Here is a 20,419-nt window from a genome sequence, read left to right as displayed (position 1 = left end):
ATTCACAAAAAGCAAATGTAACAAAAGAAACAATGACGCAGAGATACTACCGACTACGCGAGCACACGGCAACACTGAAACAGTTTTACTTCACAGACGGCGCCGACACACATTTACTCAAAAGCAAAGGAAAAGAAAGCCACCCTCAAAGACAAGGGGGCAGACGGGGCCTGTGGGCCAATATTTGCGCGGGACCTGAAGGAGCGGTCAGGTCCACGAGACCGGGTGGGTCCTACCTGCGTCTTTGTGATGAGCCGGAAATGTGGCAGCGCGGCGGTGCCCCGACTTCGTGCTCCTTCGCGGGTTTCGTTGGCACTACTTGGAGTGGGGTGGGAACGGAGCCCCCTTTTCGCACTATCTCAGCGCGGGGGAAAAAGGGGGGGGGGAATTGTTGATGCTCTGGGGAAAGAGTATAGCTGGCTTGCTTGGGTCCCGTGACGAGCGATTCCACTGCGACCTCGTCGCCGACCGCCGTCTTCCTTGCCTCGGACCCGAGCTCCTCGGACTCTTCCCCCAATTCTCCTCAGCCGACTGCAGAAAACCACCTGGACGCCCTCGCCTCCCGACTTCACTCCGCGCTCCAACCCGACTCTGCTTCAAAACTCTCTTCGCTTTTCTGCCACTCTCCGCTCTTCTAAAACCGACTCTGCCCAGATTCGCCTTGCGCTCGACGCTTTATCGGCCGGCAGGAGAACCCATATGCAAATTTCCTCATCAGAACGAGCTCGGGGGCGGAGCCATGCTCGCCCATTGGATGGAGAAAAAAGGGCGTGAATCTCCCCTGATCCTAGAATTTGCATATCTCGATTCCACACAGACGCGCCTGGAGGCGGGGCCAAACCGCTCCGCGCTTGCTGATTGGACGGATCAGAAGTGGGCGTGCAGCATTCCTGATCCGAATTCTCCTCGGAAAGGCCGCATTTTGCACTCGCGGCTCGGCGCGTATCTTGTACGAGCCAAGGACAGCCCGACGCTCGGTGCTCACAGGTGGTGCGGGAATGGCCGCAGAAGGAGAGAGGTGAAGTTGGTGGAGGGTTTATGGTGGTGGTTTATGGCCATGGTGCCGTTTGGAATGGCGGTGATGCGATGGTTGTGGGAGCGAGTTGTGAAGGTAAAGATCATGGCTGTTGGCGTTGTTGTTGTTGTGTGATGGTTGGAGCGTCAGGTCAGGTCAGGTATGGGAGCATGTGCCAGAACAGCACGTCGCTGCGTCCACTTTCCGCCGGTACTCCAGGGGCCTCCGTCTGGCCATCCCCCAGGCAGATGCCAGGCCCATCCCCATCTCCTTGAGATGATAGTCAACCTGTTGCAACCATGAGGCACGTGGTCGACCCACTGGCCTCCTCCACTCATGAGACTCCCACGCTGAGAGAATCTGGTGAGCAGGATCAGAGTCAGGAAAACGAGCCACATGTCCATACAGCCGCAACTGATGCTCACAGACTATGGAGGTAACAAATCTCATCCGAGTCTCTCTCAGCAACCGCTCGTTGGACACAAAATCCGACCAGCGATAGCCAAGGATTCTCCGAAGAGACCTGGTACCAAAGGAATTAAGTCTCCGTCTCAGATCCTTGGTCAGAGTCCAAGTCTCGCACCCATAGAGCAAGACTGGAAGTACCAAGGACCTGAAGACTCGGACTTTCGTCCTCCCGTACAGGTACCGGCAGTGCCACACCCCATGATGCAGTGAATCCATGACTCCCCAGGCCCGACCCAGACGTCTATTGACCTCTGACTCGCAGCCAGCAGAGACATGAATATCACTGCCAAAGTAAGTGAATCTCTCCACGACCTCAACATCCTCACCACAAACAGACACAGACAGGACAGCAGCATCCAAGATGTCACCGAAAGCCTGGATCTTTGTTTTGACCCAAGAAACCCGTAATCCCAACGGCTCCGACTCCTCATTCAGCACCTCGAGGGCCCCCAAGAGGATGTCTAAAGTCTCCGCAAAGATGACTGCATCATCTGCAAAGTCAAGGTCCGAGATCTTGACATTCCCAAATGACGCACCGCAACTTGATCTCTCCGACATCCTCCCTAGAATCCAGTCCATACAAGTGCTGAAAAGTGTGGGGGCAAGTGCACATCCCTGACGAACTCCAGTAACAACTGGAAATAAGTCAGAGATGGTACCACCACACTTCACAGCACTCTCAGTACCAGAGTAGAGTTCAGACATCAGATCGATCAGTTTTGGTGGCACCCCACGAAGACCAAGAATCCTCCAGAGGACATCCCGATTCACTGAATCGAACGCTTTACAGAGATCAACATAGGCTGCAAGCAGCCCCTGCCGAAACTCTCGTCTGCGTTCGGTGAGGACACGAAGTGCAAGGATACGGTCAATCGTTGACCTCTTTGGTGTAAAGCCTGACTGCTCTGGACGCTGGTGCTCAAGCAGATGGTGGCGAACCCTATCGAGAATTATCCGAGCAAAGACCTTGCCCGGCACTGAGAGCAGCGTCACCCCTCGGTAGTTGTTGCAGTCTTGGCGATCACCCTTCCCTTTCCAGAGAGGGACAACAAGGCCCCTCTTCCAGTCAGTTGGGATGATGCCTGTGTTCCAGGCAGAGCACAAAACTGCATGCAACGACACGAGTGCAGCATTTCCACCAGCCTTGAGAAGTTCGGCATGGATGCCACAGATCCCTGGAGCTTTGCCCCGTTTCAACTGGTTCACCGCAGCCCGTGTTTCCACAAGCGTAGGTGGACCACAGTTGATTCGAGGGTCAGCAACAGGGATTGTAACAGCCTTGACGTCCAACTCGACAGTTGGGGGATCAGCCTGGTACAACCGCTCAAAGTAACCGGCCCAGCGGGCCTTCACTTCAGACTCCTCTGTCAAGAGCCCACCACTCTCTGCTCGAACTGCAGTGCTCCGAGGGATGGGCTTGGATGAACGTAATGCGCGAATTCCCCTGTAAGTGGGATGAGAATCACCTGTCCACAGGTGATGCTCTACCCCCTCACAGATTCCTCGCACATAGGCCTCCTTGTCCACCCTCAGTGCACGTACAGTTTTACGCCTCAGCTCCCTGAACAGCTCAGCTCTGCCATTCAGCCTGGCCCTGCGACTCTGGTCAATGGTATCCAGTGTCCCTTGAGAGACAAAATTCTTCTTTGCCCTGCGGTGAGCTCCAAGGCATCCACCGGCAACATCAAGGACGGTGGTCTTGAAGGCGCTCCACAACTCTTCAGGACCCCCAAAGCACCCAGACCCCCAAGTGTCCACTCAGCCTGTTCGCAAACTCCTCAGCTACTCTCTCATCCCTGAGCTTGGCAACATCCAGCCTCGGCTGGGATGGTACCATTCTCCAGGATTTAAGGTGCAGCTTTAGAGTTGCTACAACAAGCCTGTGGTCATTATTGAGGAACTGAGCACTCCGGTAGACCCTGCAGTTCTGGATCATCCTCCAACGACCGTCAATGAGGACATGGTCAATCTCCTTTGCCACACCGCCAGCGTTGGAATACCAAGTCCAGCGATGAGCTTGTGGGCGCTGAAACCATGAACCAGCCACCCTAAGTCCATGACTTCTTGCAAAGTCAAGGAACTTGGTGCTATTCTGGTTCATAGTTCCTGACCCACGGGGACCAACACACACCTCATAACCATCCCTATCAGTTCCAGTCGATGCATTGAAATCCCCCAAGACTAGAAGTGTATCTCGTCTGGGGCACTGATCAACCACAGACTCGAGTGTGGCGTAGAATGCATCCTTCACGGTGAGATCACTCGCCTCAGTCGGAGCATAAACAGAGACCAGGGAAATGACACCTAAGGAGTGACGAATCCTTAATCTCATAATACGTTCGTTGACCGGTGTTACCTCAATTATCATTGGGGTCAGCTTATTGGACACAGCTACAGCAACTCCTTGGGTATGGTAACCATCAGAGCGACCAGACCAATAGTAGGTGTAACCACCCACCATTATCTCGCCGCAATCCGGTCTCCGAACCTCAGAGAGAGCTGCAATCCCGATGTCCAAACGCTTGAGCTCAGATGATAACAGAGACAGGTGATCATCCTCTCTTAGGGATAGGACATTCCAGGCACCCACCCGAAGGGACCGCCTCAGGTTAACCCAAGGAGACCGCCGTCTGGTGGACGACACCTCAGCACCACTCCGACACACTCTCCCGCAATCTGACCCAGGGATGTTACACCGTGGTTTCCCTCCTATCAAAGATTGGGGGTCCCGAAGGCTTTGCCCCAATCCGTCATCCGGTAAGCTGCCCTGCGAAGGGAAGCTGCACAGGAGGTACTCCCACAGAGTGGGTTTTCAGATTTTTTTGCGTTTTTGCGTTTTGCGGAATGAAGGGTTTTACGGTGGCCGGAGTGCAAATCCTGCCACCAACCTCCTAATAAGAAGTGACCCAACTGCAGGAGGACGTCCGCAGACACAGTTGGGCACTAGATATGGATGGCCGTTGGCTCACAAGGAGCTCCTCCACCCGTTGGAGCGTGGTTGGTTCAAAATAAAGATAGAGCAGAAAAACGGCTATCTCAAAGCGTCGCAGCCCGAATTAATCACATTTATTCCCTCTAAACAACGGGTTTGGGGCTAACTACACATGTACTTACAGAGATATCTCACCTACGGGACCTGAATGGTGGTTTGCGAATTTCCACAACCACAACAATATATATATATATATATATATATATATATATATGTATATATATATATGTATATATATATATATGTATATATATATATATATACATATATATCTTCTTCTTCTTCTTCTTCTTTCGGCTGCTCCCGTTAGGGGTCGCCACAGCGGATCACCCGTATGATCCGCATAGTGATTTGGCACATGTTTTACACCGGATGCCCTTCCTGACGCAACCCTGGTCGCCTCTTACGACACGGATAATATATATATATATATATATATATATATATATATATATATATATATATATATATATATATATATATATATATATGTCAGATGATACAAGTTCCCTTTCAAGGAACTTCAGTACAAGAAGAGACCTTTAGGCCCGTCAAGTGTGCACAATGATTTCCAACCTCTGGTCGATTGTCCATCGTGAGCATCAAACAAGGAAGCAGCACGTACCATTTTTAAAGTATTTGGTATGACCCGGCCACTTTTGAACCACCAACCTCCCAGATTCAGGGCGGACTCTTCAACCATTACAACACCAAATCCGGGAACAATTTTCAGGAGGAGACGATGCAATCTTGTCCACAATAGCAGAAGAGAGCTTGCATGAATGATTTGTCGGCGATCCTATTCAGGCTTGGATTCTTGAAATATAATCTGACAGCAACAAGGTTTTGACTCATCAGCAAGCTCCAGCAATGCTGTGAAAACACCGTCGTCACCTCCTCCTCCTACCATATTTTGGATTCGCTACGATTTTTGTGCTGCGACTATCAAAAACACCTTCTTAAGATGTGGAATTGCGACTATATTTGTGGCAGGGGCCAAGGTGATGCACTCCGAGAAATACGGCCTCCGAGCATCAAGTAGAAAAGCCACTTGTAATTGTAATTATAAACTTCAGAACACTTCATTTCACTTGATGCCTCGCATTGGCTTAATGGTTTTGGCAGTTGGTTTGGGATTCTAGAGATCCTGAGTTCAAGTCCCACTCAGCTGTTGAATTAATACCAGGTGTGGTTGACTCTGCCTGTCATCCTTCTGAAGTCAGCAAAATGAGTGCCAGCATGCTGGTATCCTGTGTTGGAGTGGCGGCCCGTCCAGGATTGTTTCCAATAGCCAAGAAGACTGCTAAGTCAGCACCAATGCTCTGCACAGAGTATGGTCCCAATGGATGGATGAATTTTACTCTCTTGCCAGTCTTGGTGCACCTACCTGATAAGCAATATGTTGTCACAATCAGCGTGAATTCATTTTCTGTTTTTGACATTATGATAGGAGGGACATTCTTGATGACATGCAAGTGTTGCTCATTCATGCTATGATCGTGGGCATTGTCAATTGACCGTGGGTGCTCATTCTTCGTAGGCATTGTTCATTTTTCTCAGAGTAGCAAAGGGAACCCTTTGAACCCTGAGCTCCTTGGACTTTCGCCCCCCACCTTCGCCCCCAACCCTGGGCTCCCTGGAGTAAAATCCAGCCACTCGGGTATATGGAGGTTTGAATAGCGGCCGGTAAAATGGCAGCGAGGGTTCAAATGGTTAAGAGCGCCATTGAATCCGTATTAACAATTACCTTACGGTGATCTGTGATAAAACCCGGACCATCGTGCCTCCACGACAGAGAGTGTTTCAAGGCAGATTCCTGGCAGGAAGAAAATGAGGTTGTTAATATGCAGAGGTCGCATCTTGTATTCCGGCAGCGTAATCAAAATGGACGGCTCAATCTGTTAAGTTGCGACCTTCCACTGAAAAGATTCCACAAGCAATGATGGGTCAGAATTACAAATAGTGACCAGCGGCCGACTAATTTGGGGGCAAACAATTGAAGATGAAGTGCCCTTTTTACGTTGGATCGTTCGTGGAAACTCCAGTTGGAACTTTGAAGTTTTCCACGTGAAAAAGTCAATGTGTACATTGTAGTAAGTGGCTCAATGACTTGCAAACAGGATTACGAGCTCAATTCAATCCACCTGTGTGATCATTAAGAGGGTGTCCTTGAGGAGACTACAGAGCCTGGTGTTGGCTTAGTGGTTAGGGTGGTGGCTTGGGATCCTAAGGTTCTGAGTTCAAGTCCCATTGGCTGCTAAATTAAAATACACCAGGAGGTTGACTCAGCCTGTCATCCTGAGGTTGGCAAAATGAGCACCAGTGTACTGCTAAGGGGGACACTGCATCAGTGGCATAGCTGTGTCCCAACCAGAGAGAGAGAGAGCGAGAGAGAAAATTACTCTGAGGTTCTCGTTTTTGTAATATTGGGAATGGTAATTCAAATCTGTGTCATCATTATTTTTCTTCTTTGAAGTACCTCAAGATGACTACATCTTTCGTTGACGTCCCATGCAATTAATCCCATTTTCTTGTGGAGTTGGGTGTGTGAAGTTGTTGGTCCATCCATATCTTTTACTACCCAGCTGTCCTGGCCTGACGTTCGACTCAGTAGATTAGAGCAGGAATTTGGAATTTGGTCAGGGTGCTTGCGGTAGCTCGGCTACTCTTCGCGAAAGACACCATAGGATATTCAATGTCCACCAACTAATGCCGGCAAACGCGATAGAAGGCTTTACGTCCATCCGAGGAATGGCACACTCAATGAGCAAAAGAGGAGGAACAGTGGCTGTACAGGGACAAGAGCCACTAAATGAAGAAAGACTATGAAGAGGAGAAGGAGGAGGAGACGGAGATGGGGCCAAAAACTATATATATATATATATATATATATATATATATATATATATATATATATATATATATATATATATATATATATATATATATATATATATATATATATATATATATATATCATGATATCTCAAAAAGTTGTGGGCGGATAATGACTAAACTTGGAAGAAGAGTTTGTTAGGTGATACGAACTAGCCGATTCGATTTTGGTTCAGGTCCAGATCCAGATCCGGCCTATCAGGGGGATACAAAACGGAAACTGTTCAGCCTGACCGGGGTATGCGCTTTACCGAGTGCCATTCTAGTTTTTTTTTTGGCGCTGTATCGGTAATTTTTTCCTTCCCCAAATATGTCACAGATCTGGATTAAAAAAAAAAAAACAAAAGACATAAATAAATAAATATAAGTAACACTAAACTGACATGGATATTTAAAAAAAGATATGGTGACTTAAATTATCACCAAAGCACATGATCAAGGCAAAAAGCATGCAATCGAGATGGATTAGTTAATTTTTTTATGTTTAGCCATACATGTCTTATACGGGATAGAGAATCAACAATGGACAGGTAAATATGATCAAAACGACATTTTTGAATTGGTGACTGCCACGACAGGCCGCAATACAAGTCCCATTTGTCGGCGCGCCGATTCATTCCAATAGCGCTCTATCAAGAGGACATCCCATTTTATCGTTCAAGCCTCATTTGTCTGATGATCATGATGACATTTTTTAATTTCTATTAATGTTTCCCTCGTTACATCACTATAATTAACAATGTCAGGCTTGAGTGATGTACCTGCATTTGTATGTTGTGCCAATCCCAAGGTAGAGAGACGTCGTCATCCATCTTTCTCCTTCATCGTGCAACTTTTTGAAGAGACAGAGTTCTCCTTGAATCATAAATAAGAGTTGACAGCAGAGTGAATGTGGAAGAGGGATTGAGCAGGTAATACATTTGTGTTCGTGTGTTAACACCTGTACCTTTGTACATTTTCAACTTTGAGTACAAGCTTTCTAATAACACTTTTATCCATTCAAAATATCAGAGCAGATGGTAACCTGTGCCCAAACGGGCCTTCTCAACTATAGACTAGTTGACCTTCAACCCATCATGAGCAAAGTGATGATATCGATAAATGGAGCAGAACTCGAGGTTGACATTCTCTCAGAGTTCGATCCCTGGGTACCGCTTTGGCTTCTGCCCAGGTCATTCCACCTTGGACATGCCTCTTCTGCTTTGTCAAGAATGGATGGATGACCTCGAGATCAAAAAAGAGGTCAAGGCTGTTTGACAAGACATCTTGTCTGACACCTTGCTCTGATTTACGATTTGTCAGCTAATGGTGTCTGTGGTTTGGTCCTCGACTAGCTGTTAGATTTCCTGTTCGCTCACAAGCACAAGTTCCTTTGAGGATGTGTACCTTCTTCAGTGACAACTTCTTTCTTGACAGATTCATAGAAGTTGGCTTTGGAAATTTGCAGCCATTCTCGGACCACTTTCAAAATGACGTACGAATGCTAACGAAGCCTTGCGCGCATGTGCTGTGCATTTTCAGTGACTCGGTTCTGGTAGTCAGGTCACTTTTAACCTGCCGTTGCAAGCATGCAATTTGGAATTCAAATCGTCTTTTAAACATAATATTCAGCATTTTTATCTGAAAGAGTGGCAATTCCAAGATGGTTAGCCATAACTGTTATGTTCCTGGATTCAAATCAGACTCACGGAAATGCACAAAATATGAGAAATATCCGTGGATGAGAGGCATTGAGTTCCTATCCTTTCCTGTGAATGGAAGCAAGTGGCAGCAGACACAAACAACCACATACACACATACACTTCCCCTTTTGGCAATAGATTCTAGCTGACAGAATGACCGAGAGGTAAGCACACTCCCTCTAAGCTGTCGAGCCTGGTGTTTCACACGCAGGATTATTCACCGATGGGTGTGCTGTCTCTCGGATGGAGATTAAACGGCCGTCTCGTCTCTAGCATTTGGTTGATGTTAAAGATACCATGGTGTCCTTCATGACGAGTAGGCGAGCTATCTTCGGCACCATGATCAAATTACAAATTCATGCCCGAATCAGCAGAGGGCATTGCATCAGCGGCATTGATGCACCACCAACCATTGATGACACCCTGCAGCCTTGTGCTGCACACAAAAAATAAGAAGCAATATATTCAAAAATCCAGGATAAGTTATCTTGTGGCCCCAGAACCAAACAAACAAGATATTGTTGCGATGATGGAAATGGACCCCAGGGTAGAGCATGAAATGTGAGTGTTAGCATGTTCCATCCCCGTTGTGATTACTTACTTCCTTGAGACTCCTTCATCAATCATCAATCGCTTCCGGTTCCGGGTTTGGAACGTCAACAGGTCTCCTTCGAGGCTCTCTGCTGACGATCTCAAAGTTAAGTTTCCGGTCATTATCTGTCTCGTTTTAACTGTTTATTCTCTCACTTACATGTCTGTGAACTGTGTGTTCCGAGTTCGGTTTTGTTGCAAAAATCGTGCTATTTTGTGAGATTTTGTCGACTTTGTCGTACCGTACGCTTGAGGCCTACCCTTGAGGCTTGAGGCCTAACGGTACGATCGTGTTTTGTTTTTTCTTCTCATTACCTTCAATTTCTATCTTCCTCATTTTCTTAACATCCCCCATACCTCCCAATTAATCACTCTATTTCTTATCTTAAAAAAACGCGATCTTTCTCCTTCCTCACTCACAACTCTCAGTTCTTCTTCTTCTTCTCCTCTTCTCCTTCTTCCTCGATTTTTTTTTTCTACAACACTTACATGACCTAATCTGTTGAAAACTCTCTCAAACATTAATAATAACAACAAAAACGATCTCTTATAATGCTTCATCTTCCTCTTTCACACGTGTGGTACTCTTTACTGCATCATAATGCACAATTCTTCTACTATTTAAACAGACTGCTCTCAATTCGACCTCTCCTTCATACCTTGCCGAAAAAATCCAACTGTTACAGCGTTTCTTCTCTCCATTCTCTGGATTCGCCTTTATTGCATCCATCAAGAAATGTGTTTAATCGCATCTCTGACCTAAAACTTTTAAAAACCACAGTTTGCTATGAATGTTCGCTTTCCATCAACCATTCTTTTTTTCCAACTTCAGTGCCAACTCACTCCTCTCACCCCTCACTCTCAAAGCAACCATCCCACTCTTCTCCCTCCAATCCTCCTTCTCACCTCTCTCAAAAACTCCCCCCTCACCTTGCTCCCTCCATTCATCCTTCTCACTCATCCTTCTCAAAGTTGCCCCTCCCCCTCTCATCCACAAAGCTGCCTCCTTCCACTGCCCTCTCACCTCCTTCTCTTCGCTCCACCTCCTAAAATCCTCAACTGCCTTCTTCCCCCTCTCTTGTCCCCCATCTCCCCCAATACCACAGAGCCCATTCTCCTCCTCATCCGGCCCCCTCCACTAGCTATTCTGCAATCCCCCACACTCTTTCAACAACCCTCCTTACCTACACCCTCGTCCCTTGTCCTATCCTACCCCTCCCCCCCCACCCCCTGTACCCAGAGCGTCCTCCCCTACCTCTTCATTAAAAGTGTGGACCTCAAATATCCGGGGCCTTCGCTCAAACCTTTCAGATCTTTCCATACAGGTTGCCACTGACAAACCAGACATAATCTGCCTAACATAAACTTTCCTCCCCCAAGACGTGTCTGACTCCCAAGTATCTCTCCCTGGTTACTCCCTCCTCCGGTTTGACAGACCTGAGCCTCAACCTGGTGGAGGTGTTGCTCTCTTCATCAAAGACTCTATGCCTCACTCTCCATGCACTGCCCTCACTCCCCCACACCCCCAGGAATACCTCTGGCTACGGCTTCCCCTCCACTCCCACCTCATGTTTATATGTGTACTGTACCGTCCACCGAACAGTGATGACTCCATCTACACCTCACTATCCGAAAACATGGACCATCTTCTATCTCCTCATCCAAACTCTCTCTTCCTCATATGGGCTGTTTCACAGTCATGGTCATTTCTGGTATTTTGTACCCTTGCATGCTAAATAGCTAAATGAGAGGCTGTAGTATCTCTGTCATTAGGGCCAGTAGTTGGTACTAGTGATGGCACAACTTGGACCACTTTTTATTTGACAAAAAATCTCAATTTTTGGCAGAATGGCATAAAAATTGCCATTTTTTTAAACAAATAGCTGTCTCATTTTCTCCAGGAACACTGCATTCACAGTGTATAAACAAATACAAGCAGAAATTGGGACTTTTATTTGTTGTTGCATCAATTTAGTACCTCTTCTGTACTTTGTCCACAACATATTATTCATTTTGGACTATGAATATTTATTTCACCCTCAATAAATATGTCCCACCATTCGTCCATCAAAAAATGTCCTCTCGGGAAATGCATATTGTATAATAATTTTTGATATATAAATAAAGGGTCTTTTAAAAGTTTTTTGTGTGTTTTACCAAGTGTGTATATACCTGCACTGATATTATGCTACAAAGTTTGAGTGTAACCAATAACCTTCTATTTGCATGGCCTGCACTGATTGCCTTACATGTGTCCGTCAAAAATGTGTCCTCTCCGGAAACACCGAAACTGCCACGAGTTATAAGGAAACTACTTGCTGGTTATAAATTTTGATGTTTTGTAAGGTTGATATGGTCATGAATATCCATTATCAGTGAAAGGTATTTACATTATCTTGTTACAACACTGGTGGTTATAGTTGAATTGTATTAATGACTGTTGTAGTTTAAAAAATACTCTCCTAACATCCTTGGGGTGTTATTTTTAATAAGAAATATTCATTCAGATGCTCCAAAAAATTGGATTTAAGTATTGTAATTAACAATGTTGGATTTGGAGAAATAAAAATATAAAAATATTGAGTTTGAATTTTTAGTGGTTGTGAGACAAACTTGGTACCCTCATTGTGAAACAGCCCATAAGTGGTGACTTCGATTGTCATCACGCCAGTTGGCTGGGTGTGGGTACCTCTCTCACCTGTCATGGCACCTCAGCAAAAGCTTTCTGCGACTCATTGGGACTGACTCAATCGGTCAACTTCCCTACCCGGATCTCAACCAATGGTACTCCATCTCTTCTGGATGAGAGAAGGTGCCATGACAATATCTGGTGCTCTTCCTCTGCTCCAATCGGTTCTTCTCACCACGTCCTTGTCAAAGTGGACATCTCTCTGGCTGTTATCAGAGAACCACCTCACCGCCGTTGAGTCTGGCATTTCACTCAAGCCGACTGGCAAGGTCTCCAATCAGCCGTCAAACTTATAGGCTGGTCTCCTATCGCTACTTTCTCCAACATCAACTCATCCTGGGAATTCTTTCAAAGAAACTTGCTCTCCCTCATGCACAGATTTATCCCCTCTCGTCTTCAGTTGTCCTACCCTTCCTCCCACTCATGGTTCACTGAAGCCTGTGGCGAGGCAGTTGTCCTGAAACAACTTGCCTTTGCCTCATGGAAAGCAAACCCAACTGAGGACAATCTCAGTTCCTTCCATAAAGCTCGGAACAAGTGGGTATCTACCCTCAGGAGAGCCAGAAAACAACGTGTTTCTCATCTCAAGTCTAAACTCTCAAACCTCTCTCCCTCCTCAAAATCCTGGTGGTGTCTAATCAAATCTGTTTCTGGTGTATGTTCCCCCTCCATCCCCCTCCCTTACCTCAAAAGGCCGCACTGCTGATACCGCCCGTGAAAAAGCTGAATGCCTAAACTCGGTGTTTGCAGCTAAATCTTGTGTCCAAAACCCATCACTTTCTCTACCCACCTTACCCAGTTGCACCCAACTATCGCTGGACTCTGTGTCCTTTTCTCCTGACAAGGTGGAGAGCTTGCTGTCAAAGCTCGACTCAGATTCTGCAACCAGTCCAGACGGCATCAGCCCACATGTCGTCAAAGCCTGCTCTTCTGCTCTTTGTCACCCTCTCTCTGTTCTATTCACCCTCTCATTTGCTCAAAGTCATCTGCCATCTGCTTGGAAATCAGCAAACATCACTGCCCTGCACAAAAAAGGTGCAAAAACAGATCCCTGCAACTACAGACCAATCAGCTTTCTCCCAATCATCAGCAAGGTTATGGAATCCATCGCTTCAGATATCAAATCCTTCCTCTTCTCCAATGGCTTGATTTCTGATCATCAATTTGGTTTCAGACCAGGTCACTCTACCCTGGATATGTTGCTTCTGCTCTCCCAACAATGGATGGAAGTCCTCAATGCCTGACATGAAATCAGAGCCATATCCCTGGACATATCACGTGCTTTTGACACGGTCTGGCACCCTGCCCTGCTCACCAAACTCTCTTCCCATGGTATCCAAGGCCATCTCCACTCATGGCTCGCAGACTTCCTCTCCTGTCGCAGTCACCGTGTGGCCCTAAATTGAGTTCTTTCATCCCCTCTTCCTGTCCAGGCTGGAGTTCCTCAAGGTAGTGTTCTGGGCCCTGTTCTTTTTCTGGTTTTCATCAACGATCTCTCCGACTCTCTGGAAAATCCTCTATATCTGTTTGCTGATGACTCCACCCTCTGCCGTACCATCGGTCATCCCTCAGACTGGCAAGCAGCAGCTTCTTCGCTCACTGCAGATCTGGATAAAATCACAAACTGGTCCAACACGTGGAACATGTCTTTCAATCTGGACAAATCTCACACTCTCACTATGTCTCTTCGAAAGGACCATTTAGAAAATCCCCCCATCCACTTTCTCAACAATCCTCTGGAAGAAGTCCTTTCTTTCAAGCTTCTGGGTCTCACTATCTGCCATGACCTTTCCTGGGAAAACCACATTTCAAACTTAGCCTCCAAAGCCAGTCGCCGACTGGGAATCCTCCGTCGTGCAAAGTCCTTCCTCGACCCATCAGAGCTCCTGACACCTTTCTCGGCTTCACGCTGTAGAAACCAAGGCATTTCGGATCATTGGCATCTCCCGCAATGAGGCTGAGTCTTTGGGCCTCTCACTCATTTACCGCAGGTTGGTCGGTGGTCTTTCTGTCTTCTACCGTCTCCTCTCCAGCCTCGCCCCCCCCCCCCAGCTCTCTCTGTGATTTGTCCCCACCACATTTCCGCAGGGTGCTCAAAGTCTGCCAACAACCCCCTCCTGGTAAAACTACCAAAATCACGAATGACTGCTCACCTTCACTCTTTCATTCTCTTTTTCCCCGCCTTTGGAATAAACTCCCTCACTCTATTCGTTCCCATTCTTCCCTCCAGGCTTTCAAAACAGCTGCTCACCACCACCCCTTATCATCTCCCATCCAAATCCTCGATCTTTTCTACCCCTGATAATCCACCCAAACCCACCTCCTTCAAATTCCCTGCTTTCCTTCCTGAAAGTCCCTGTAAGGTCCATCTTCTATTCCCCATGTTCCCCATCCCATCCCTCTCCCTTCCACAAATCTCCTAATGTCTCTGTTCCCCACTGTTTTGTCCTTCCCACTCCCTCCTCACTTGGCTCATGTCCCCCATGATGTGCGTTGTGTGTTCGCTCTCACACGAGCCTCGGCAAGGTATACAAAAAAAAAACCTCCTTCAGCTTTCCATCCATCGCAATTCCTCACCATTTTGTTTCTGAACCTCTATTCCCCATGTCTCCCGAAAAGCCTTCACCCTTTACCTCTCGAACCCTGTGAACCCCCTCATCATTTAGTCCAATTGAAATACCTCCCATCCTTAATCCCTTCAAATCCCTCCTCCCATCTTCTCCTCCTTGCAACTTCCCATACCACAACCACACCGCAACCACACTGACACCACAATCACAGTGCCACACATTCAAAGCTGGCAGTAGCACTGCCATCATGATCCCTTCAAGGCTGGCAGAGCCGCATTTCCAATGGCAACCAAGACGCTAACGCTGTGCTCCTGGGGTGTGGCTCAGGCACACAGACACGGTGGTGTTGACCCACTCGGCCAATGGAAATGTACATGAGCGGGTAAAAGGGAGCCTCAAACGCCTTTGCCACACTTCACTCCAAGCTCAATAAAAGCCCAGATCAGCAAACAAATGTAGCCGCTGCTGTTTGACGAACTGCCTGCCTGCTGTCTTATTGCTGCTGCGCTGCTGTCTGTCAAGCCACAGGCTGTCAGACAAACCACGAGCTGTCATACAAACTTGCCATTATGATTTATTGTCTGGATGAGTATGCTGGCACGTGGCTGACCAAAGAGGTTTCGAGGATGAATGCAGCACATGGTGGATGGAGAGGTGTTGAGTTCCTTTCCTACCTTCGGGCACGTGGGCTCCAGAAATGGAGACACATGACATTTCCGACAATACATCAACATACGCACCGCATTTCCCTTCCTCCCCTCCCTTTCATACCCTTCACTTTGGACAAACCCAAGCCCGTCTGTTTGCATGTGGGGTGAGCAAGAGATCGACGCAAAGCCCCGATCGGCCGTCTCTCTCTCTCTCTCTCTCTCTCTCTCTCTCTCTCTCTCTCTCTCTCTCTCTCTCTCTCTCTCTCTCTCTCTCTCTCTCTCTCTCTCTCTCTCTCTCTCTCTCTCTCTCTCTCTCTCTCTCTCTCTCTCTCTCTCTCTGTCTGTCTGTCTGTCTGTCTGTCTGGCATGCCTGCTTGCCCTAGATCATTGAGATTGTGTAAGCGGAACTTCTGTGCGAGGGGTTTTGGCTTTTCTTGTGGTTCTAATGTCTGTACGTGTCTTGTGAATATTTGCGTGTAAATAACTATGCCTGTAAATACATGCCTCGTTGAACCATTGGTATACTATTCCAAACCTGTCGGTTGTCTTTTCCTTCATTGGTTCGAGATAGCACACGTACTAAATAGATAGGACATTGTACCCCACTGATTCGCTATGCGAGGTGGCCAATGCCCCCACCACCGGTTTTGCTCAGCCGTACCACAATAAGTAGATGAGATGGGATGTTGAAAGCACAGTTACCTCGTTGTAATATCTACATCACTCGTAGGTAATGCGACGCTGGGCGCGAGGACCCAGCTAGTTTCGTGACCCCAACTGTCGTCCACGGTTGTGAGCAACCCATTTGGTCGCGGAGTTATCGGTGGCTTGGCGGCTTACAAGTATGGAGGCCAGGGAAGCGGGTCTGAGAAACCCCATTGTGAACCCCCCCCCCCCCCTGTTCACCCCGGAAACCATAACAATATTTATATCGCACGCACAGTTCCAACCCTTCACCCACCCCCAACATGATTAATAGTAAATATCATTTTCAAACTTGATTATACACTTACCCTGTGCATTCACACGCCCTAGATATAACCTGCTCATCAGTATTCAGAAACACCCACACCAGATAAGGTATCTCCCTCCAACTATTTTGTTGTGCAGAAGAAAACCCCAGCTTTCTCTCAAGTACTCTTCCAAGTATTTTCCTCCACTTTTAGAAGCTTTGTGAGCCATTTTAGGTAACGGTCCTTTTCACGAATGTACGAAAGCAGTTACCATGCCCCAAAGATTGCGATATCCAGGTGTTTCTGTGCACGTGTGCCAAGCATTCTGAGGAGTTCATATGCATGTGTGCCAAGATTGCTACAGCGTCCTGCCCATTGACCTTTTCCACAACCCCATTTGAAACACTTTCGAGTTTCTCCGTTCATTTAATTATCTTGCCAAAACGAAGTTTGGCAGCTTGTATGTTTTTTTATTTAATTATTTGTTTATTTATTTTGTTTGGCTGTAATCACGTATCGATCACTCTGCAGAGCACAGTTATCATTGGAAATTTTTGTAACTTCGCATATCAGAGGCCTATAGAGGTCCCTTTCAGCGCATAAAATTTTCAAGGTCAAGGTCAAAGGTCAAGGTCACTTTGTCGCAAATCAGGGGAGTCGACGAAACCCTTATTTTTTGAGTAATTTTGATCGGATCGTCTTCAAACTTCATGGGAATATAGTTCATGGTCTGGCGCTCAGCTGATTAATTTTTGGTGGCGATCGGCCTTAACCTTCATGGTTGGCGCTGGACCTCGAAAGTTTTTGACCCCAAGGTCAAATTTTGAAATCTTAGATACCATATCGAGTAATACCTCATATGAAAGCGCTTGATAAGTGCTTTCCAGATCTGTCAAAAGTTTGACGCTATGACGTCATTTGATGATGTCATGACGAAAAAACGGATTTTTCATGAAAATTTTATTTCCTCAGTTCTCATCAAAATTTCTTGATATTTCATGTACAACGGTCCTGGAGAGATACCATTAACCGTACGAAAATATAAAGGTCAAAGGTCAAGGTCACAAAAAGGTCAAGCATCAAGGTCGACGAAACCCTTATTTTTTGAGTAACCTTAATCGAATAAATAAGTCACTCGTGCTCACATTTTGGCAAGATACTGGTCACCCTGGGGGTGACATTGGTTTTTATCTTGCCAAAACTAAGTTTTTCCAAGATATGTTAGTCAGCTTGTATGTTGTTTTTTTTTTGTTGTTTGTCTGTAATCACGTATCGATCACTCTGCAGAGCAGTTATCATTGGAAATTTTTGTAACTTTGCATATCAGAGGCCTATAGAGGTCCCTTTCAGCGCATAAAATTTTCAAGGTCAAGGTCAAAGGTCAAGGTCACTTTGTCGCAAATCAAGGGAGTCGACGAAACCCTTATTTTTTTGAGTAATTTTGATCGGATCGTCTTCAAACTTCATGGGAATATAGTTCATGGTCTGGCGCTCAGCTGATTAATTTTTGGTGGCGATTGGCCTTGACCTTCATGGTTAGCGCTGGAGGTCGAAAGTTTTTGACCCCAAGGTCAAATTTTGAAATCTTAGGTACCATATCGTGTAATACCTCTAATTGAACACCTCAATGAGTGCTTTCTAGATATGTCAAGCTTGAGACATTATGACATCATTTGGTGACGTTATGAGGCAAACGCTTATTTATCTTGCCAAAACGAAGTTTTTGCAAGATATGTTAGTCAGCTTGTATGTTTTTTTTTTCATGGTTACTCTGTAGAACGATCCTCATCGGAATCTCTCGTAGGCAGATATTCCTGAAGGAGTCGCTCCTGGTGGATAGCAGCTCTGTTCACCTCAGTGTGACCTTAAAGAAGTCACATGTGGTCACCTTTTGGCAAGATACGGGTCACCCTCAGGGTGACATTGGTTTTTTTATATTTTATGTCTGTCTTCTTCATTATAGATAGAAACATTCACATACAGCCGAGCGGAACCTTAAGTATGACATCGGCTCGGCTGGCATGGCGAATCAATGGGGTACAACCTCCAATCTGCTTATGACATCCGATGTCTAACCAATGTAGGAAACAGACACTGAGCAGGTTTGGAAATAACAAGTCTTGTATTGAACAGGAGGTTTCAGTGTCACATTAGAAACAGTCTTAGCCTCTAACACTTAAAATAACCCCTTATACATTCAACCTCATTACTAGCAAGACATAGTCACCTCATACATCTGGGGGAAATTCGATCGAAAAGGGGACAGAATGAGAAAGAAGAAGAAGTCGGGGAATGTTGGTGATCCCTTGTTCGCCCGTTCGTGATCCGGCTGGCCCACGTTGGGTCCCATCGATGTGTAGATGCAGGTGAGTGATAGATGCAGGTTTGTGGTGCACTGTGATCCAGCCGCTGAGATTCATCCCTGAAGCGTGGGGGTGGGGCACTTTTGGAAGGCTTCGCTTGATCCGCAATGACTGGAATTCTGGAAAGGCGAAGGATACGATGATTGCAATGCTGGAATGGTGATTATTTGGTCGAAATACTGGTGAGTTGAAGTGCTTTGAGAATGTAGTTTGGAAATGATGCATGACAATGGAGGTTTGAGTACGGGTGTCGGAAAATGGGTGTTTGGGGATGGGTGTTTGGAAATGAGGTTTGAATATGGAATTGGAACATGAGGGTTTGGGAATGAGGTGGAGAACAATGGGGAAGGTTCTAACTACAATCACAACGCATTTCCCTGTCCCTGATACGATGGGATGGGTAAACAAAATCACCAAGGACATATCTATATTCCAGGTTCTTCCATGTTTTATGTGGTGATGTGCATCTTTGTGGTGGTGTGCATCTTCAGCATGCAAATCTGAGTGTGCCTCACGCACCCTGATGCCAACTTGCTCAGCTTACTCGTCACCTCTTTGGTGGCAGATGTCCAGAAGGTTTTCTTTGAAAGTTTGACCACATGTTGGCATTGTTCTGCACTTAAGCACTTTACACCAGCTGTCAAGATGCTTTGGATCAAAGGGAAAAACATCCTTTGCTCCAGAAACGATGGTGCTTTTGGAAATGGAGTTGGTCTGTTAAACAAAGAAGAAAAAGAGAAAACTTTTTCATGTGTCCTCCTTAGTCTTGTACATTACAGTATGCAGTTCCTGATGAAATATGAAGTCGAGGCTGCAATCTTCTGCACAGAGTCACCTTAACTAGCTAGTTAAGGTGTTGATTTCTACATGCTTGTCATGATTGTGATATTTCCTATCACAGAGCCATAGTACTCCTTTAGTCCGGTGAGCTTATGCGACCGAGCAGCGTCCGTAGGTGTGTCAGTGAGTCAGCGAGTCAGTCAGTCCGTAAACAGTTCAGTCGTTTTCGCTTGAACCAAACACACGAATTTGATGAAAATTGGCCACAAACTTAATATCTGATGCCTAACGAAGGTGTATTGACCGCATCAAAATCTGCGCTCATTAAGCGAGTTTATGGGGGTGGGGGGGGGGGGTTTGACCCCTCCCTCCCAAATAGGTATTTGTACTCTTCTCCGAAACTACACACACAATTTCGATGATACTTGATCACAACCTTCATCATCCCTGATCTCCCAAAGATTGTTCACGGCATTTTAAAAAAAACATCAGGGTCAAAAGGGGATCTCCAGGGGGTTTGAGTGACTGTTACTCCTGATCCAAGTAAGCTTCAGGACGCATGGTCCTATTTTTACACATTAGATGCGATTCTATAACATATTGTTTGCATTTTATTGGGTGGTCGCTAGACTACCGTTTTTCTCAGGTTTTCCGTCTGTTTGTATGTCTGTCTGTCTTTGTTTGTATGTAATGGACAGCTCTGGGGGCCAGAGGAGTCGACCGGTTTTGCTGAAACTTGGCTGGTAGGTTCATACCAGGATCTAGTACCCA

At 46.4% G+C, this 20,419-nt stretch overlaps 1 protein-coding gene and 1 long non-coding RNA gene across 2 annotated transcripts in view; one reads left to right on the top strand and one right to left on the bottom strand.

Moving 5' to 3' along the window:
* The window catches only part of LOC147009507 (follistatin-related protein 4-like), a 172,673-nt gene that overhangs the window by 33,106 nt on the left and 119,148 nt on the right, over positions 1–20,419 (top strand). The gene's annotated exons all lie outside the window — the stretch shown is intronic.
* Positions 18,631–20,419, bottom strand: part of LOC147009508 (uncharacterized) — a 38,098-nt gene continuing 36,309 nt past the window's right edge. The window contains exon 3 of the long non-coding RNA XR_015053112.1: positions 18,631–19,582. This is a non-coding gene — a long non-coding RNA (uncharacterized LOC147009508). The remainder of the gene's footprint in view (positions 19,583–20,419) is intronic.

Source organism: Eptatretus burgeri, chromosome 17 (genome assembly GCF_056783735.1).
Source record: "Eptatretus burgeri isolate ZD-2024b chromosome 17, Ebu_testis_v1, whole genome shotgun sequence".
In the NCBI taxonomy this organism is placed as follows: Eukaryota; Metazoa; Chordata; class Myxini; order Myxiniformes; family Myxinidae; genus Eptatretus; species Eptatretus burgeri.
Note: the sequence above shows the minus strand (reverse complement) of the source record. Positions and strands in the feature narration are given on the sequence as shown.